The sequence below is a fragment of the Capricornis sumatraensis genome, chromosome 7 (genome assembly GCF_032405125.1).
Source record: "Capricornis sumatraensis isolate serow.1 chromosome 7, serow.2, whole genome shotgun sequence".
Taxonomy (NCBI): domain Eukaryota; kingdom Metazoa; phylum Chordata; class Mammalia; order Artiodactyla; family Bovidae; genus Capricornis; species Capricornis sumatraensis.
Window position 1 is genome coordinate 67,122,494 of NC_091075.1, and position 23,014 is coordinate 67,145,507.

Consider the following 23,014-nt stretch of genomic DNA (forward strand, 5'->3'; position numbering starts at 1 on the left):
AGAACTTCCAGATGTTCAAGATGGTTTTGGAAAAGGCAGAGGAACCTGAGATCAAATTGCCAACATCCATTGGATCATCGAAAAAGCAAGAGAGTACCCAAAAAACATCTATTTCTGCTGTACTGACTATGCTGAATCCTTTGACTTGTGGATCACAATAAACTGTGGAAATTCTGAAAGAGATGTGAATACCAGGCTACCTGACTGCCTCCTGAGAAATCTGTGTTTAGGTCAAGAAGCAACAGTTAGAACTGGACATGGAACAACAAACTGGTTCCAAATCAGGAACAGAGTATGTCAAAAGTGTATATTGTCACCCTACTTATTTAACTTATATGCAGAGTAAATCATGAGAAATGCTGAACTGGATGAAGCACAAATTGGAATCAATATTTCCAGCAGAAATATCAGTAACTCAGATTTGCAGATGACACCACCCTTATGGCAGAAAGCAAAGAAGCACTAGAGAGCCTCTTGTTGAAAGTGAAAGAAAAGAGTGAAAAAGTTGGCTTAAAACTCAACATTCAGAAAACAAAGTTCATGGCATCTAGTCCCATCACCTCAGGGCAATTAGATGGGGAAAACAGTGGAAACAGTGAACAACTTTATTTTGGGGGGCTCCAAAATCACTGCAGATAGTGACTGTAGCCATGAAATTAAAAGACATTTACTCCTTGGAAGGGAAGTTATGACCAACCTAGATAGGATATTAAAAAGCAGAGACATTACTTTGCCAACAAAGGTCTATGTAGTCAAAGCTATGGGTTTTCCAGGAGTTATGTATGGATGTGAGAGTGGTACTATAAAGAAAGCTGATCTCTGAAGAATTGATGCTTTTTAACCGTGGTGTTGGAGGATACTCTTGACAATCCCTTGGACAGCAAGGAGATCCAGCTATTCCATCTAAAGGAAATCAGTCCTGAATGTTCATGGGAAGGACTGGTGCTGAAGCTTCAATACTTTGGCTCCCTAATGTGGAGAACTGACTCATTTGAAATGAGACTGATGCTGGGAAAGATTGAACGTGGAAGAAGGGGTTGACAGAGGATGAGATGGTTGGATGGCATCACCGACTCAATGGGTATGATTTTGAATAAACTCTGGGAGTTGGTGATGGACAGGCAGGCCTTGTGTGCTGTAATCCATGAAGTTGCAAAGAGCTAGACATGCCTGATTGACTGAACCTGACTCATTTTCTGCATGGAATCTTTCATCTAGAAAAGCTAAATATGAATGATGAAGAAATGACTGCCATAGTTGTCAGACCAAGATAAGCATGGGGAGAAGAGTTTTTATTAAGAAGTGTATGTGTATTCTATATATTTGATATTTAAGACGTAGGACAGTTGTTCAACAAATATTCTTTAATGCCCGCTGTGTACAATGTGCTTTAATCCTAGACACTGAAAATATCAGAAGCAAAAGTTTAGGATCTGGTAGAAAAACAATACACAATAGGAAAGATTTACAACTGTACATGATAGTTACTGAATAACATGCAATTGAAACATAGATGTAGAAACTACCAAATTCATCTAGGGAAAAAGGATTAGCTTTACAGAAAGAGAAATGTTTTAAAAGATTGTATGAGCATAAATTAAACTGGACACATTCTAACACATTGCCCTGAATAATTAAAATGGATTCTATTTTGTGAAAGTGGGTGAAAATATAGCTTTGTTAGAAGGTAAATAGTGTAGAAGCACTTCTTACCTACCAATATAAAGTGTTTAACATCATCAAAGAATTCTTGTTAAAATTTAGAAAGTTCAAATATTTAAGTAGTCCTAAGATCAAATATTTTAAAAATCATAAGATTTGGAAATTCTAAGTTTAAATTTAAAAACATGGGTGTAGAAACAGTATAAAATAAATTAGAAACAATATGTTAATAATTAGTGATTTTTGTTTCAATTCTTTTGATATTACTTTTATAATGATAGAAAACTTATTAAAATATTTTATGCATTTCATATATGTATATGTGTATATATATATACAGTGTTTGATATATCTCTGGTTGGCTTTGAATAAGAAGAGACCTTATGTAGATTGCTTTCCAGGAAAAATGGACAAAATTATATTCCTTCTGGATAGATGTTATAACTTTGGCCATTCTCCAAATTTACAGAAATTTGTTATAATTATAACCATTTTCATTACATATTTTTAACTATAAAATATATCATATAGTTTCACTTAACATTTATTTGATAAATAACATGATTAAAATTTTACAAATGTTTATGTGCCCTTCATAATTTCCTCAATGAATGTTGCTTTACCTACTCTATACATTTTTCTATTTGAAGTAGATTTTATGACAGATTTTTAAATTCAAATACAAACAGCAGTCTTTTCTATTTTAAGTGTGGGTTTATAGAATTTCTAATAAAACACTACAAGCAAAAATAACTTAATATAGTGCAATATTGCATACAGTCTTACTCAAAAACATTTTTAGAAGCAAATAATTAAAGAATTTGGAACTGCATTTTGTACAGAAAATTTCAAGCAGTTTAAAAATTATCAACTGTGAAGAATAACACTAAAGAAATACTCAAGATATATCAAGCAAATACACACTTTCTTTTTTCATTTTGTTTCTTTTATCAAAATTCCTTGCTTATGCTTATGAGCATTAGAATTCTGCAGCAATAACAGTTCTTAAAAAACTGTTTGCGTAGAGCAAATGATAACATGGCAGCCCTACACCAACTGCCTTGAGAATGAAAATATTGGGTTTATTTTCTGAATAAGGTATAAGGGAATAAATAAGAAAAAGTCTGTCAGACTACACAGCAGGGGGATGCTCGATCTAAAGCCAGATGAGACAGCTTAGCTGTGGTGAAGGACAAAGAAACAAAACAAATAATTCTTACTCCAGTTATGATCTGGAAGGTGGGGTGATGAGAATAGAAGTGAGCACACAGCAAGCTACACAGCCTTCCAAGAAAAGCTCCAGTGGTGTATATGCAGTGTTTTCCTCTTCTCAGCACTGACAGATGGTGGGGACTGTGGTGGCCACAGGAGCCAGATGATTGAAGCAGTTTTTGTTTGTTTTAACTTTTAAGCTTTCTACTTTTTATGAGTCTTTCGGGTTATGAATAATTTGTTTGTTTTACTCTGTTCTTTGCTAGTTTTTATTCTTTCTCTAAGATAAACACCACTTTCTTAGGAAAACAGGTCACATTGAAAAAGCTTTCATAAAAATATTATTATTTATGAAAACAATCATAAAATTGCTTTTCGATTACACAATGTACTTTCTTTCATACTCTACAGCCAGCACCTAACATAGTGTCTGGCACAGACTAGAGCTTCAATAATATTCACCTAGTGCATGAATGAATGAATTTAAACTGTTTTAGCATGTGATAATAGCACCCCACTATAGTACTCTTGCCTGGAAAATCCCATGGATGGAGGAGCCTTGGAGGCTGCAGTCCATGGGGTCGCTAAGAGTCGGACACAACTGAGCGACTTCACTTTGACTTTTCACTTTCATGCATTGGAAAAGGAAATGGCAACTCACTACAGTATTCTTGCCTGGAGAATCCCAGGGACGGGGGAGCCTGGTAGGCTGCCGTCTATGGGGTCGCACAGAGTCGGACACCACTGAAACGACTTAGCCAAAGAGCAGAAGCCCTTTTAAATGAAGAGTATTCACCACATTACACCTGAAGTCTTGGTTCCTACTCTGTCTGTTGTTGATAATTCCTTACAAATATATACTTATTTTTAACAGGCTCTGACATTGCAAACTTGCCTGAGAATATATTTGTGGGAAAACAGCAAAATTGCAGCATTATAAAGAGATAAATTACATTTTATAATTAAAAATGATTTGTAAAATAACTTCTTCATGGAAGTTTAGATGATTTACAAAATTATATTAATTTTTGGTGTATAGCATAATGATTCAGTATTTTTGCAGGTTATACTCCATTATAGATTATTACAAAATTAGTATCATTCTCTGTGCAATACAATATATGCTTGTTGCTTATCTATTTTATAGTAGTTTATATCTGTTAATTCCATACACTTAATTTGCTCCTTCCACCTTCCTTCTCCCTTTTGGTAACCACAAGTTTGCTTTCTTGCACCAATTTACATTCCCACCAACAATGTAAGTCTGTCTGTTTTGCATATACATTCATTTATATTAGATTTTAGATCTCACATATAAGTGATGTCATATAGTATTTGATTTGTCTGACATTTCACTAAGCATAAATATTCTCTAGGTCCATCCATGTTTCTACAAATGGCAATATATCATTCTGTTTTATGGATGAGTAATATTACATTGTTTATATATATGTCTTCTAAGCCAGCCATCTGTTGATGGACACTTAGGATGCTTCTGTGGGCTTTTCTAGTGGCTCAGTGGTAAAGAAACCAGCTGCCAATGCAGGAGACACGGGTTCGATCCCTGGGACGGGAAGACTCCCTGGAGAAAGAAATGGCAGCCTACGATTCTTGCCTAGGAAATCTCATGGACAGAGGAGCCTGGTGGGCTACAGTCCATGGGATTGCAAAAGAGTCTGAATTAACTTCTCAACTAAACAACAACAGCAACATCTTGACTACTGTAAGATAATGCTACTATGAACATTGGGGTTTGTGTATCTTTTTGAAGTTGTGATTTTATTTATTTTCTTAATGTAGACTCAGGAATGGAATTGCAGGATCATATAGTAGCTCTATTTCTAGTTTTTTGAGGAATCTTTATACTGTTTTCCAATATGACAATACCAACTTACATTCCCACCAATACTGTACAAGGTTTTTTTTTTTTTACAATACCCTTGCCACACCGTTTGTACACTTTCAGATGATAGCTCTTCCGACAGATGTGAGATAACACCTTATTTGGTATTGATTTGCATTTTCCTAATCCAAGCCAGGCTTCAGCGATACGTGAACCGTGAACTTTCTGATGTTCAAGCTGGTTTTAGAAAAGGCAGAGGAACCAGAGATCAAATTACCAACATCCACTGGATCATGGAAAAAGCAAGAGAGTTCCAGAAAAACATCTATTTCTGCTTTATTGACTATGCCAAATCCTTTGACTGTGTGGATCACAGTAAACTGTGGAAAATTATGAGAGATGGGAATACCAGACCACCTGACCTGCCTCTTGAGAAAACTGCATCCAGGTCAGGAAGCAACAGTTAGAACAGGACATGGAACAACAGACTGTTTCCAAATAGGAAAAGGAGTAGGTCAATGCTGTATATTGTCACCCTGCTTATTTAACTTATATGCAGAGTACATCATGAGAAACGCTGGACTGGAAGAAACACAAGCTGAAATCAAGATTGCTGGGAGAAATATCAATAACCTCAGATATACAGATGACACCACCCTTATGGCAGAAAGTGAAGAGGAACTCAAAAGCCTCTTGATGAAAGTGAAAGAGGAGAGTGAAAATGTTGGCTTAAAGCTCAACATTCAGAAAACGAAGATCATGGCATCCAGTCCCATCACTTCATGGGAAATAGATGGGGAAACAGTGGAAACAGTGTCAGACTTTATTTTGGGGAGCTCTAAAATCACTGCAGATGGTGACTGCAGCCATGAAATTAAAAGACGCTTACTCCTTGGAAGAAAAGTTATGACCAACTTAGATAGCATATTCAAAAGCGGAGACATTACTTTGCCGACTAAGGTCTGTCTAGTCAAGGCTATGCTTTTTCCAGTAGTCATGTATTGATGTGAGAGTTGGACCTTGAAGAAGGCTGAGCACCGAAGAATTGATGCTTTTGAACTGTGGTGTTGGAGAAGACTCTTGAGAGTCCCTTGGACTGCAAGGAGATCCAACCAGTCCATTCTGAAGGAGAGCAGCCCTGGGATTTCTTTGGAAGGAATGACGCTAAAGCTGAAACTTCAGTTCTTTGGCCACCTCATGCAAAGAGTTGACTCATTGGAAAAGACTGATGCTGGGAGGGATTGGGGGCAGGAGGAGAAGGGGCCAACAGAGGATGAGATGGCTGGATGGCATCACTGACTCAATGGATGTGAGTCTGAGTGAACTCCGGGAGTTGGTGACAGATAGGGAGGTCTGGCGTGCTGTGATTCATGGGGTTGCAAAGAGTCGGACACGACTGAGTGACTGAAATGAACTGAACTGAACTGAATAATTAGTGATGTTAAGCATCTTTTTATGTGCTATTACCCACCTATATGTCTTCTTTCAGACAAGGCAATGGCACCCCTCTCCAGTAATCTTGTCTGGAAAATCCCATGGATGGAGGAGCCTGGTAGGCTGCAGTCCACGGGGTCGCTAAGGGTCAGATATGACTGAGCAACTTCACTTTCTTGCATTGGAGAAGAAAATGGCAACCCACTCCAGTGTTCCTGCCTGGAGAATCCCAGGGACGGGGGAGCCTGGTAGGCTACCGTCTATGGGGTCGTATAGAGTCACGACTGAGGCATAGGACACGACTGAAGTGACTTGGCAGCAGCAGCAGCATGTCTTCTTTGGAAAAGTGTCTAGTCAAGTCTTCTGACGATTTTCCCTTTTTTTTTTTTTTTAATATAGTCTTGTATAGGTGTTTGTAGATTTTGTATAGTAATCCGTCAGTTGGGTCCTTTGGCAAATATTTTCTCCCCTTGTGTAAAATGTCTTTTTGTTTTGTCAGCAATTTCCTTTGCTGTGCAAATGTTGTTAAAGTTTAATTACATCTCATTTGTTCATTTTTGCTTTTATTTATTTTTCCTTAGGAGATTGACATAAGAAAATATTGCTATGATTTATGCCAAAAAGTTTTCTGTGTTTTCTTCTAGAATTTTATGATTTTAGGTCTTGCATTTATGCATTTAATCCATGTTTAGTTTATTTTTATATGTGATGTGAGGGAATGTTATACTCTTATTGTTTTACATATGGCTGTTTATCTTTTCCGGTACTACTTATTGAAGAGACTGCTTTTCTCCATGTATATTTTTTGTCTCTTTGTCATAGATTAATTTATCATGAATCTGGGCTTATATCTGGGTCCTCTATTCTGTTCCATTGACCCATGTATCTGTTTCTGTGTCAATACCACACAGTTTTGATTCCTGTAGTTTTGTTGATACTCTGAAAACTAGGAGGGTTCTACCTCCAAATTAGTTCATTTTCTCCCCTTCAAAACTGCTTTCACAATTTGGAGTCTTTATGGTTCCACATATACTTTAACATTATTCTCTTTAGTTCTGTAAAAATCAGCATGACTATTTTGATAGGGATTGTGTTAAATCTGTAAATTGCCTTGGATAGTGTGTCCAACTGAATGATATTAATTCTTCCAATCCCAGAACACAGGATATATTTCTATTTATTTGTATCATGCTCAATTTCCTTCATCACTGTTTTATAAGTTTCAAAATATAGGATTTTCAGCTCCTTGATTAAGTTTGTATATAGGTATTTTATTTCTTTACATGGAATTTTAAATGAGATTTATTTTTACTTTATTTTTCTGATATTTCATTATTAGTGTATAGGAATACAAAGCAGTTCTGTGTATTAATCTGTGTCATGCAAACTTACTGAACTCATTTATTAATCTAATAGTTTCTGGGTGGAGACTTGAAGGTTCTCTCTATGTAAAGTGTCATTGTTATTGTTGTTGTTTATTGTTCAGTCACTAGATCATGTCTGACAATTGGCAACCCCATGAACTGCAGCACGCCAGGGTTCCCTGTTCTTTCCTATCTCCCAGTGTTTGCTTAAATTCGTCCAGTGAGCCAGTGATGCTATCTAAACATCTCATCCTCTGTCACCCCCTTCTCCATCTGCCTTTAATCTTCATCTTCCTCAGCATCAGAGTCTTTTCCAGTTAGTCAGCTCTTCCCACTGGGTGGCCAAAGTATTTGGGGCTTCAATTTCAGCATCAATCCTTCTAATGAATATTCAGGGTTAATTTCCTTTAGGATTGATTGGTTTGATCTCCTTGCAGTCCAAGGGACTCTCAAGAGTATTCTCCAGCACCACGATTTAGAAACATCAGTTCTTTGGCACTCAGCCTTCTTTATGGTCCTACTCTCACATTCATACATGGCTACTGAAAAAAAACATAACTTTGACTGTATAGGCCTTTATTGGCAATGTGACGTCTTTGATTTTAATATGCTGTCTAGGTTTGTCATAGCTTTCCTTTCCAGGACCAAATGTCTTTTAATTCCATGCCTGTGGTCACCATCTGCAGTGATTTTGAAGCCCCGCCCCAAAATAAAATCAGTCACTGCTTCCACTATTTCCACTTCTATTTGCCATGAAGGGATGGAACTGGATACCAGTTGCCATGGTCTTAGATTTTTGAATGTTGAGTTTTAAGCCAGCTTTTTCATACCCCTCTTTTACCATCAAGAGGCTCTTTAGTTCTTTTTCTTTCTGCCATTACAGTGGTATTATCTGCATATCTGAGGTTGTTGATGTTTCTCCCAGCAATCTTGATTCCAACTTGTGCTTCATCCCACCTGGCATTTCACATAATGGACTCTTCACATAAGTTAAATAAGCAGAGTGACAATACATAGCCTTGGCATACTCTTTCCCCAATTTTGAACCAGCTTGTTCTTCCTCCAGTTCTAATTATTGCTTCTTTACCTGCATGCAGGTTTCTTATGCAGGTAGGTGATCTAGTATTCTTAACTCTATAAGAATTTTCCACACTTTCTTGTTATCCATACAGTCAAAGGTTTTAGCCTGGTCAATGAAGTAGAAGTAGATGTTTTTCTGGAATTCCTTTGCTTTCTCCAGAATCCAGCAAATGATGGCAATTTAATCTCAGGTTCCTCTGCTTTACCTAAACCTAGCTTGTACATTTGGAAGTTTACGGTTCAGCAAAACTCTACTAGCATGTGAAATGAGTGCAATTATATGGTAGTTGGAACATTCTTTAACAGTGATTTGCCCTTCTTTGGGGTTGGAATTAAAACTGACGTTTTCCAGTGCTATGGCCACTGCTGAGTTTTCCAAATTTGTTGACATATTGAATGTAGCACTTCAACAACATCATCATTTAACATTTTAAATAGCTCAATAGGATTTGTGTCACCTCTACTAGCTTTGTTCATAGTAATGCTTTCTAAGGTTCTCTTGACTTCACATTCCACAATGTCTGGCTCTAAGTGAGTGAGTACATCATTTTGGTTATCCTGGTCATTAAGGCTCAAAACATCTACTTCTGCTTCATTGACTACACTAAAGGCTTTGACTGTGCGAATCACAACAAACTGTGGAAAATTCCTAAAGAGATGGGAATACCAGAGTGCCTTACCTCTCTCCTAAAAAACCTGTATGCAGGTCAAGAAACAACAGTTAGACCTGGACATGAAACAATGAACTGGTTCAAAACTGGGAAAGGAGTAGATGAAGGTTGCATATGGTCACCCAGATTATGTAATTTATATGCAGAGTACATCATACAAAGTGCCAGGCTATATGAAGCTCAAGCTGGAATCAAGATTGCCAGGAGAAATATCAATAACTTCAGATATGCACTTGACAGCACTCTAATGTCAGAAAGTAAAGAGAAACTAAAGAGCCACTTGATGGAGGTGAAAGAGGAGAGTGAAAAAGCTGGCTTAAAGCTCACCATTCAAAAAACTAAGATCAACACATCCAGTCCCATTACTTCATGACAATAGATGGGGAAACAGTGGAATCAGTGACAGACTTTATTTACTTGAACTTCAAAATCACTGTGGACAGTGACTTCACCCATGAAATTAAAATATACCTGCTGTTTGCAATAAGAGCCATGACAAATCTAGACAGCAATTAAAAAAAGAGACATTGCTTTGCCAACAAAGGTCTGTACAATCAAAGCTATGGTTTTCTAGTAGTCATGTATGGATGTGAGAGCTGGACCATAAAGAAAGCTGAACACTGAAGAGCTGATGCTTTCTAACTGTGGTACTGTAGGAGACTCTTGAGAGTTCCTTGGACAGCAAGAAGTTCAAAATAGTCAATCCTAAAGGAAATCAACCCTGAATATTCATTAGAAGGACAGATGCTGAAGCTGAACCTCCAATACTTTGGCTACCTGATATGAAGAGCTACCTCATAGGAAAAAAAACCCTGATGCTGGGAAAGATTGAAGGTGGGAGGAGAAAGGGGAAAGAGAGGATGAGATGGTTGGATGGCATTATCAACTTAATGGACATGAGTTTGAGCAAATTCTAGGAGATAGTGAAGGACAGGGAAGCCTCGTGTGCTACAGTCCATGGGTTAGCAAAGAATCAGACACGACTGAGTGACTGAACAACAAGATCTTTTTTTGTAGAGTTTTTTGTGTATTTTTGCCACTACTTCTTAATATCTTCTGCTTCTATTAGGTTCTTACTGTTTCTGTCCTTTATCTTACCCATCCTCACGTGAAATGTTTCCTTAGTATCTCCAGTTATCTTGAAGATATCACTAGTCTTTCCCATTCCATTATTTTCCTCTTGTTTCTTTGCATTGTTCATTTAAGAAGGCCTTCTTCTCTCTCCTTGCTAATCTCCGGCACTTTGAGTTCTGTTAGGTTTATCTTTCCCTTTCTCCCTTTTCTTTCACTTCTCTTCTTTGCCCAGCTATTTGTAAAGCCTCCTCAGACAGTCACTTTGCCATTGAATTGCTTTTATATTGGGATGGTTTTGGTCATTGCCTCCTGTACAATGTTGCAAAACTCTGTACATAGTTCTTCAGGCACTCTGTCTACCAGATCTAATCTTTTGAATCTATTCATCACCTCCTCTGTATAATCATCGAGGATTTGATCTAGTTCATACCCGGATATCCTAGTGGTATTCCTTACTTCATTCCAGACATTATACTCCTTGATATTTACTTGATATTTACTCCTTGGTATTGAAAACTTATGTTCACATAAAAAAGTACACGTGGATATATGCAACATATCTTTGTTAAAATTGCCAAATCTTGGAAGCATCTGAAATGATCTTAATTAGATAAGCAGATAAGTATACTGGTCCATGTAGACAATGCCTATTATTTTGAAATACAAATAAATGAGCTATCAAGTCATGAAGAAATATGGAGGAAACTGAAATATATAGATATTACTAAGTGAAAGAAGCTCAGTCTGAAAAGCCTACATATTTATGTTTCCAACCATATGACATTCTGGAAAAGGCACAACCATGAAGAAAATAGTTAACAGTATTTGATAGTAGTAGGAGGGAGAGATGGATAGTCAAAGCAGAGAGGATATTTAGAATAGTGAAACTACTTTTTGTAGTACTACAGTGGTAGACATAAATAAAAATACATTTGTCCAAACCCATGGAATGTATAACACAATGAGTGGACCCTCATATAAACTCCAGCCCATCAATCATATTCTGGGTTGGGATGTTGATAGTGAAGGAGGCTATGGGTGTGGGGGGTCAAGGAGTGTATGGTAACTTAGTATTTGTCCTGTTATTGCTGAATGAGCATAAAACTTCTGTAAATATAAAGTCTATTATGAAAATGAGTGTGTTTAAAATTCTCTTGGGAATCTGTAAATATGTATCTAGGGATTCCGATTCAGTTGGCCTCGATAAGTTTAGATCTTTATGTTTTAAACAAGCACCTGGCTAATTCTGGTGAAGGATTTCTGGCAAGCATACATGAGTAAAGCTGGTTTTAGAGCCTTTAAAAAGGTATCTGTAACTGAATTTATTATGTATTTAATAGTACTTGTTCTTATGATGTTGCAAAGTGTGAAGATTTTAATTAATTATTAGAAGACTTGTGACCAGGAAAGAAAACTAAATCAGTCATATTATGCAATATGTTTTTTAACATGTACATTTTTTTTTTCAGGAAGATGATATCTAATATATGTTAAGAAATGGGGCAGTTTTCAGTAGTATAATTAATATTTTTTCATTAAAGTACATTCAAGCTTATAGTTGTGAATAAAGTATTCATCAATTAGCTCTCTTGTGGAAATGCAGCTATTCACTTGGTCTCATCAGCAAAATTGCTGCCACTGAGGTTTTTCTGTAATAATTCCAATTAATTTTTTTAACTTTTAAAACTAAACCAAGAATAACTGACTGATATCTCTTAAGCATGATTCCTCTTCAGTGATATGGAGCTCTTAAAAAACAAGTAGTCTTTATCCTATAAGTGGAAATAAAGGAAAGAAATTGGCTCCCTCCATTTATGAAATTCTGGAAGCTGAAATATGCTTAGTCTTCATGGATCTAATATCAGTTAGAATGATAGAGTATAGTGGGAAGCATCACAGAGTTTCATTTTTGATGGTTTGGAGAATTCCAGTTATACTCCTTTACCTTGTTATAACCATTTGTGTACAAATATCACTACTACATATATTTCATTATTTAATATCCTGATTTATTTCATAGATCAGGGCATAATCCTGGGCATTTGACTTGGTTCTGGTGTTCAATTTTTTAAAGGCAGCATTGTAGTTGGAAAAATAGTGTACTTGAATAAATTACATTACTGCTAAAATACAGTTCTATTATCTATTAATGGCTAAGTAATTTCCTCACTGAGCCTTAATTTCACTACCTGAAAACCAGAGTTGGCAATAATTTATTGTCAGGATTACTAAGAATTATGGTGGCTCAGATGGTAAAGTGTCTGCCTGCAATGTGGGAGACCCAGGTTTGTTTCCCAAGTTGGGAAGATCACCTGGAGAAGGAAATGGCAACACCCTCCAGTACTCTTGCCTGGAAAATTCCATGGATGGAGGAGTCTCATAGGCTGTAGCCAATGGGGTGGCAAAGAGTTGAACTTGACTGAGCAATTTCACTTTCTTTACTTTCTATAGAAGTAATATACATAATCTGTAACAATAGTAAATATACATAATATATTATTTATTTTTATTTATATTAATATTTATATCATCACCCTAAAACACAATAATGAAACAAGGCCATTAAAAGTTATTGAAACTTTGAAAACAATAAAGAATTCAAAAATAAATGTTATCACATATGTTCTATGAAATAAGTAAATTGATAATTTTATATTTTCAATATGAATAGCATTGTATGACCTTATAATTTTAGTATCAATAAAGGTGCTATGCATTTGTGACTTTTAAAACTATATGATTTTCTTTTACTCAGTGACATAATATTATTTGTTTCATTTATGACACATGATATAAAATGCTTGTTAGTAGCAAATGTCAAATTTGACAGCTCCTGGTATACACTGTGTATTTCATATAGTAAAATACTGATAGGTGTAAAATTGATATAATAATTGTTTGTAAATAACTTATAGATGGCTTGGATCAGTCAACATTGAGATAAATGTCATCACAAAGAAATATGACAATTACTATACTCAGTGAATTTAGATTATTATAATAATGGGGTGAATATTTATATTTTATTCTTTAAATGCTGCCATCACCAATTAATTCACAATTTGTGGAGAAAATTATGATCTATATGTTCACAAGAATCAAGAGATAAAACTCTATTAACACGATTAAAAAATAAGTGAAAATAAAAGTTTGGCTATAAAAAGGAACTGGCCAATATGGTAGAGCATGTTGATAGCTTACAGTGAACGATGTTGGATTCATGAACAATGTTGAATTGTGATCTCCGAAGAAGATTTAACTTTGGGACCAGGGACGAGGCTTGATCACTCAAGACATTTTGTGTAGCAGAGTTTTATTAAAGTGAAAAGGTACAGAGAAAGCTCCTGACATAGACATCAGAAGGGGGACAGAGAGTGCCCCCCTTGCTAGTTTTAGCAAGGGAATTATATACTTTTTTAGTTAGTAGTAGTGTTAGTCACTCAGTCGTGTTCAACTCTTTGTGACCCCATGGATTGTGGCCCTCCAGGCTCCTCTGTCCATGGGATTCTCTAGGCAAGAATACTGCACTGGATAGCCCTTCCCTTCTCCAGAAGATCTTTCTGACCCAGGGATCAAATAGCATTGCAGAGCTACAGGGAAGATTCACTTTTTTAGTTGGTTATTACAATAAATCAAAAGAATGTCTCAAGGTTGTAAAGATCTTACCAGACCCACTCCTATAATATACATTCTAAGAGAACAGGATTAGTCAGAAGGTTTTCAAGAAGGAGAAACTGTTCTCAAGCAGGATACATTGTTGTTATATAATCCATAGTACAGTGTTTAAAATGAGTTGTTTGTTGTGTAATCATCAGTCCAAGCTTAAAGAAAAAAAAAAACATTTTATGTGACTAAGACTAGGAATATAGAGAAAAAAAGATGTTTGTCTTTTCTGCCTCCTTGAGAATTCCAGACCCCTTTCTCCTCCTCCAGTACCCTGGACTTCTTATCAACCTGCATAAGAATTGATTCTCTCAATGTGTTGTAGAAAAAATAATGTTACCAAGTGTTGCATAATAACAAACATCCTTCCACAGTAAGTGCATTTCAGGGAGACTTTAATTTAAAAAATAACAGTTTAGTCTATGCTTAAACATCTCAGGCATTGTTATTCTAATGCATCAGCTCTTGATAATATTTTTTTTTAAGTTTTACTTCTTTATTTTATTCCTTGGCTGTGGTGGGTCTTCATTGCTACACTTGTGCTTCTTTAGCTGTGATGCATGGGCTTCTCATTGTGGTGGTTTCTCCTGAGGAGCACAGGCTCTAGGGCATGAAGCTTCAGTAGATGCAGTGCATTTGCTCAGTAGTTGCAGCTAGCGAGTCCAGAGCACAGGCTCAATAGTCATAATGCATGGACTTAGTTACTGCATGGCATGTGCGATCTTCCTGAATCAGGTATTGAACTGGTTTCCCTTGTATTGCATTGCGAGGTGGATTGTTAACCATGGGGCCACCAGGGAGTATAATATTTTTAGAAGCTGAAGTTCAAGGAACATAGACAAGGGCAAAGATTCTAAAATGCTCATCATTCAGTTAGTTTTTCTGTAATTAATTAATAATTAATACATAAGTACTGCTTGCTCTATACTTTTATTTTACACCATTTTTAAGTTGGAAAAAATTTCAAGTTCTCTTTCAGTGGGAATAAATTTAACAAATGTGGCAGCAAAGAGGTGCACTGCTTGCTTGCTTCTTACATCAAGTGAAAAATACCTGCCATTAAGGCATAAAAGTGTAATTAGCTGAGAGACTCCATCTGTTAGTGCCTTTAGGAGTTTTTTCCTTTCCTGCTTCCACGCTGAGGTCACACTCTCTCCAGGAAGCCCCACCCAATCAATGGCTGACCATGTCGGTAATCCTCAGGCCTGGTCATTCCTGCCCAACCCAGGACTCCCCTAAAGGGCAATCTGCTCCAGATCTTTTTTCCAGTTTACCTGGAACTATGGCATTGCTGCACCATGGACTGAGCTTTTTTCTTCCTAGTCCTGCTTTCCATTCACTAATCATCTTTCCCCTACTCTGGTTTAGCTTTCATAAGTTATAGCTTTAATCTCAAAATGAACCTTACCCTCCTAACTTCTCAGTGCCAGTTGTGATGCAACATATTTTAATAAAATGAAACTTATTTTATATAATTAATTTTTGATCTTTAGTACATGTAGCAAACTTTAGTCACATATTCTAAAGAGATCATAAGATTAGAGAAAATGTCCCAGTTAATTGATGGAAAAATTCTTATCCCTTTATTATTGTTGTAATTTTGGTATATAGACAAAGAAAGTGTTTTAGCCCATTTTGGCTGCTATAAGGAACTAACATAAAGTGATTAGTTATGTTAGTTTATGTTCTATAAACAGTAGAAATTTATTTCTCACAGCCAAGATCAAAGTGCCAGTTCAGTCTTGCAAGAGCCCACATCCTGGTTCAGCAACAGCAGTTATTTTCACTGTGTCATCACACTGAGGGTGGAAAGGACAAGGGAGTTCTCTCTCTGGGGTGCCTTTAGTGTGCTCAATTGCTCAGTCATGTCCAACCCTTTGGACTTGAGCTTGCCAAGCTCCTCCAGTCATGAGATTTTTCAGGCAAAAATACTGGGGTAGGTTGCCATTTCCTCCTCCAGGGGATCTTCCTGACCCAGGGAATGAACCCAGGTGTTCTGTGTCTCCTGCCTTGCAGGCAGATTTTTTATCCACTGAGCCATCAGTGAAGCCTTTTATAAAGATACTAATCTCATTCATGTAGGCTCTGTGTTCATGTGTTCATGTGCTCACGTGTTCACCTCCCAAAGAACTTTAGAATTATGGCTTCTCACATTTCTTTTCAACATCTAACTTCATCTATGCACAATATTATTTTTATATGTAATGGTTTAGACACTAAGTCGTGCCTGAGTCTTGAGACTCCATGGACTGTAGCCTGCTGCTCCTTGGTCCATGGGATTTTCCAGGCAAGAATACTGGAGTGGGTTGCCAGTTAAAAGTCAGTTATACAATACCAAAACCTTCTCAAGAAGAGAAATAGCACCAAGTTACCCAGATTTTGTTTCTTTTACCATTTTTCAATAAAAGGACAGGACTCCTTGGCAGAATGGCTGTTTCTAGGACTGAGCAGGAAATACACAAGATAAACCTGAGTATTCTTATAGTGCCGGAAAGTAAGGAAGTGTTCAGAAAACAAACAAAAATAATCTCACAATGATAAAAATGTCAAAGGAACACAAGAATCAGCTGAAAGAGCTCCCAAAGTCCAAAGCTGAACGTTCTTAGCAATAAAATAAAGTAATACTGGTTTATAAAGAGTACAAAATAATATGTATGAGTCCATATTAACATAAATGATAGAATAAAGATATAAAGAGCTGCTGCTGCTGCTGCTGCTAAGTTGCGTGAGTCATGTCCAACTCTGTGCGACCCCATAGGAAGAATCAAATCTTCCACACAGAAGAATTTCAAATAATTTATATAGATATTTTGCCCTTAGTCAGCTATAGAGCATGGCTCCTCTCACCTCAAGTGTGAGCTCCATAATGACATTTTCCAGAGTGGAGAAATCTATCAAAACTATCTTTGCCCAGTGATGAGTGTTAACATCAACAATGATAAGACTTAAGCACACTTGATGTAATGTGATGAGAATGACACTTCACCTCCACTATTTTCCTTCCAAAAACATATAACCACAAGCAAATCACTAAACATAAAATCTGAAAAATCCCAATTGAGGAATATTTTGTAAATATCTGATCAGTATGCCTCAAAACTGTCAAGGTCATCCAAAACAGGAAAATCTAGGAAACTGTCACAAAGATATGAGAAGTGAATATAAGGTAAGATTCTAGAACAGAAAAAAGTCTACTAGCTGAAAGAGAATTTCTTAATAAATTTTGGACTTTAATAATAATGAATCAATACTGGTTCATTAAGTGTAACAAACGTATCATGTTAATGTAAGATATAACAGGGAAAATAGGTGTGTAGTATGTGGAAACTCTCCATACCATCTTTTGTGTAGTATGTGGGAACCTCTCATACAATTTTTGTTAATCTATAACTATTCTAGAAGAGTTTACCTTAAATATGAAATAAAAGGGAACATATAATTTGACAACCAAGACTTAGAGAAAGAGATGGAGATAAAGAGAGGTAGGAATAGGCTGCAATGTTTTCATGTATCCTTAGTTTGTAGTTCATTTATTTACTCACTGAATTTATGTCATGTATCTGATATTGGCACAAGCAGTAGGGATACAAAAATGAATGATTGATCTGCTTAATTTAGGTATCTTAATAACAGGGAAAAATTCTTAACTCTACAGTCACATCTCTTCCTTCAGTATTCATCTGCACTGAAATTCTCTTAGTAACTTTATGATACCTAACTATTTTCTATGTTAAGTTTCTTCTTTCCCTGGAAAAGCATTTGACTCACATTGTGTGATGGATTATTTTTTAGATTTCAAGTTAAATGACACTTTCACAATGAGACTGCTTCTTCCTTCATACCGAAAGATGTGCCCTTACATCCTGTCTTTGAACAGTGCTTTTATCTTTCATGGCATTTGCCATGTTATATATTTGCATTGATAGCTATACTGACACTTGTCAATCTCCATATCCATGGTGAACAGTGTCCACATTGCTGATGACAATATTGGTAAATATTTAATAATTTGTTATTTAGTCACTAAGTCGTGTCTGACTCCTTGTGACTCCATGGACTATAGCATACCAGGCTTCTCTGTTCTTCACTGTCTCTTGGAGTTTGCTCAAACTCATGTCCATTTATTACAATGGTGCCATCCATCCATCTCATCCTCTGCTGTACCGTTTTTGCCCTCAGTCTTTCCCAGCATCAAGGTATTTTCCAATGAGTAGGCTCTTCCCATTGGGTGACCAAAGTATTAGAGGTTCAACTTTAGCATCAGTTCTTCTAATGACTATTCAGGGTTGATTTCCTTTAAGATTGATTGGTTTGATCTCCTTTCTGTTCAAGGGATTCTCAAGAGTCTTCTGCAGCATCACAATTCAAGAGCATCAATTCTTCAGTGCTCAGCCTTCTATATTTAAATTTTTCATAATAAATTTCTAGGAAAATTTAGTATAGTTCTCATTTAAAATTATATTTGTATAGAAAAAAGAAAATATTAATAATGAACAGTTTAGGCTATTAATGTACTCACAATTTTCACAGAATTTGAATAATTTAGATTTCCAGTAACTTATTAGAAGACTTATTACATTTCATTATTTTCATTGGATAATTTAGATTGATTTTTTGTTAATTTAGTTATATGATGATTGAATCTCTTCTTTATATAATGGGATACAAAAACAATAGCATTGTTCCAAATAGATCCAACAAACACCTAAAAATGAAGATTTCAATTGGTTAAAGTGTTTTGCAGTTTAGCAAATCAAGTTGTGGAACTGTTGATCTCATCTGACCTCCTAAAACTCTATTGCAAGTTGGCAATGTCTGTCATTGCAAATTACTGATTTGTAGCTTGAAAGCAATAATTTAAAACTTGGTTCTTTAATTTAAGGGCAAAAAATACAAAGACCTCTGTTACTGATTCCAGAAAAACAGACTTTAACTTGAACCTGGAAAGAAATATTTGGGTATTTTAGATCTGGTAGACAGAGCGCCTGAAGCACTATGGGCAAAGTTTTGTAACATTGTGCAAGACAGTGACCAAAACCATCCCAAAGAAAAAGAAATACAAGAAGGCAAAATGATTATCTAAGGAGGCTTTGCAGATAGTTGAGGGAATAATAGAAGAGAAAGTGAGGGAAAAGGGAAAGATATATTGAACTGAATGCAGAATTCCAGAGAACTACAAGGAGATATAAGGTCACCTTAAATGAACAATGTAAAGGAACAGAGGAGGACAATTGAATGGAAAATACAATAGAATGGGAAAACAATAGAATAGGAAGGGGATCTACAGATCTCTTCAAGAAAATCAGAGATACCAAGGGAAAATTTCATGCAAGGATGGGCATAATAAAGAACAGAAATGGTAACGACCTAAGAGAAGCAGAAGTGATTAAGAAGAGGTGACAAGAATACACAGAAGGGCTACACAAAAATTATCTTAATGACCCAGATAAACAAAATGGTGTGATCACTCACCTGGAATAAGACATCCTGGAGTGTGAGGTCAAGAGGGCCTTAGGAAGCATTACTATGAACAGAGCTAGGGGAGGTGATGCAATTCCAGCTGAGCTGTTTAAAATCCTAAAAGATGCTGTTAAAGTTACACTCAATATGTCAGCCAATTTGAAAACTCAGCAGTGGCCACGGGACTGGAAAAGGTCAGTTTTCATTCCAATCCCAAAGAAGAACAATGCAAAAGAATGTTTAAACTACCATACAATTATGCTCATTTCACATGCCAGTAGAGTTATGCTCAAAATCCTTCAAACTAGTCTTCGACAGTATGTGAACTAAGAACTTCTAGATGTACAATCTGGATTTAGAAAAACCAGAGGAACCAGAGATCAAATTGGCAACTTTTGTTGGATCATAGAGAAAGCAAGAGAATTCCAGGAAAATATCTACTTCTGCTTCATTGACAATGCTAAAGCCTTTGACTCTGTGGATCACAACAAACTGGAAAATTCTTAAAGTGATGGGAGTATCAGACCACCTGACCTTTCTCCTGTGAAACCTGTATGCATGTTAAGAAGCAGCAGTTTAAATCAGACATGGAAATACTGGCTGGTTCCAAATTGGGGAAGGAGTATAATAAGGTTAGATATTGTCACCCTGCTTATTTAACTTCTATCAGAGTACATCACACTAAATTCTGAGCTGGCTGAATTACAGACTGGAGTCAAGATTGCCAGGAGAAATATTAACAACCTCAGATAGGCAGATATTACCACTCTCATGGCAGAAAGTGAAGAGGAACTAAAGAGACTCTTGATGATGGTGAAAGAGGAGAGTGTAAAAGCTGGCTTAAAACTGACCTTTAAGAAAAACTAAGATCGTGGCACCTGTTCCCATCGCTATATGGGAAATAGAAGGGGAAAAAGTGGAAGCAGTGACAAATTTTATTTTCTTCGGCTCCAAAATCACTGCATTTGGAGACTGCGGTCATGAAATTAAGACACTTGCTCCATGGAAGGAAAGCTATGACAAACCTAGATAGTGTGTTAAGAGGCAGAGACATCGCTTAGCTGGTAAACGTCCGTATTGTCAAAGTTATTGTTTTTCCGGTAGTGATGTACAAAATGAGAGTTAGACCATAAAGAGGGCTGAGTGCTCAAGAATTTAAGCCCTCAAATTGTAGTGCTAGAAAAGATTCTTGAGAGACCCTTAGACCGCAAGGAGATCAAAACAGTCAACCCTAAACGAAATCAACCCTGAATATTTGTTGGGAGGACTGATGCTAATACTGAAGCTCCAATTTTTGGCCACCTGATGTGAAGAGCCAACTCATTGGAAAAGACTCTGACAATGGGAAAGATCAAAGGCAAGAGGAGAAGGAGGCGTCAGAGGAATAAATGGTTAGAGAGCATCACTGACTCAATGGACATGAATCTGAGCAAACTCCAGGAGATGGATAAGGACAGGGGAGCCTGGTATGCTGGAGTCCATGGTGTTGCAAAGAGTTAGACAGGACTTAGTGACTGAACAACAGCAACATTTTACACTTATTCTTTCTTTTCCAAAACATTGTTCAGAATTTGAAATGCTATTTTCCCCACCTTTCCTTTTTTTATTTAAATTTATTATTTTAATTGGAGGCTAATTACTTTACAATATTGTATTGGTTTTGCCATACATCAACATGAATCCACCATGGGTGTACACGTGTTCCCAATCCTGAACTCCCCTCCCACCTCCCTCCCCATACCATCCCTCTGGATCATCCCAGTGCACCAGCCCCAAGCATCTTGTATCCTGCATCAAACCTAGACTGGCAATTCGTTTCTTATGTGATATTACACATGTTTCAGAAATTATTTTCCCATTTTAAAAAAGTAACCAAGGTGACAAATAATAAAAAAGGGAAAAAGGTGAAAATTCCATATTTCTACTCCTGAGAAATGTGTTCTGGTAACTTTATCTTACTATTTCCTACACGAATTGACCTGCGATAGGTTTCTGAAGTCTACACTTATGGCAAGATAAGAAGTTAAAATATAAACCTATTAACCTTATTACAAAAATTGTAGTGTTCTGATGGGATCCCATGAAATCAGTGTTCATTAAAAAAACCAGTTTGTTTGGCTAAAAAATGTTATTTTTGAAAACATTTTCCACATATTTTCAAGATTTAACATATGCCTGCAAAACCCTATCCCCTCCCTTCCCACCTCTCCCCATCCCAGTAGTTTGTACAGTATTCAGTTCAGTTCAGTCGCTCAGTTGTGTCCGACTTTTTGCGACCCCATGAATCACAGCATGCCAGGCCTCCCTGTCCATCACCAACTCCCAGAGTTTACCCAAACCCATGTCCATTGAGTCGGTGATGCCATCCAGCCATCTTATCCTCTGTCATCCCCTTCTCCTGTCCCCAATCCCTCCCAGCATCAGGGTCTTTTCCAATGAGTCAACTCTTCGCATGAAGTGGCCACAGTATTGGAGTTTCAGCTTCAGCATCAGTCCTTCCAATGAACACCTAACATGATCTCATTTAGGATGGACTGGCTGGATCTCCTTGCAGTTCAAGGGCCTCTCAAGAGTCTTCTCCAACACCACAGTTCAAAAGCATCAGTTCTTTGGTGCTCAGCTTTCTTCACAGTCCATCTGTCACATCCATACATGGCCACTGGAAAAACCATAGCCTTGACTAAACGGACCTTTGTTGGCAAAGTAATGTCTCTCCTTTTTTACGTGCTGTCTAGGTTGGTCATAACTTTCCTTCCAAGGAGCAAGCATCTTTAAATTTCATGGCTGCAATCACCATCTGCAGTGATTTTAGAGCCCAAAAAATAAAGTCTGTCACTGTTTCCACTGTTTCCCCATCTTTTTCCCATGAAGTGATGGGACCAAATGCCATGATCTTAGTTTTCTGAATAATGAGCTTTAAGCCAACTTTTCCACTCTCCTCTTTCATTTTTATCAAGAGGTTTTTAAGTTCTTCTTCACTTTCTGCCATAAGGGTGGTGTCATCTGCATGTCTGAGGTTATTGATGTTTCTCCCAGCAACCTGATAAAGACCTGCATACTTGCCAGTCAGTTCCACAAATCTGTCCTCACACAATTCCTTGAAGATCAGGGTCTCTACTCAAATAATTTTGCTTCTCTCAGCCACTCACGGCCAATAAAACCACCTGATATTATCCCAGATTTTGTGTATTCTTTACCCTAGGCCTATATCTCTTCATACAAAGGAAAAAAAAAAAAAGCCAATTGTATTGTTCAAATCAAAGGAATGTTTCCTCATCACTGTCCTATAGGGTAACACTGATTTGGGCTATAATATCATATAAGGCCTTGCATAAAATACTAACCATCTCTGAAACAGACCCTATGTTGTTCTCTCTTTCATCAGCCTGTCACATTAGGTGTGAGGCCATAGATATGAGCTGTGAGAAAGGCAATGTTGCACAGAAGATAAGTGAATGGGGATTCTGAACCACCTTTTGTGGAATATTTAGTGTGCCCTGTGGATCTGTCCAGGCCTCCTATATCATTTTCATGGAACAATACATTGCTAC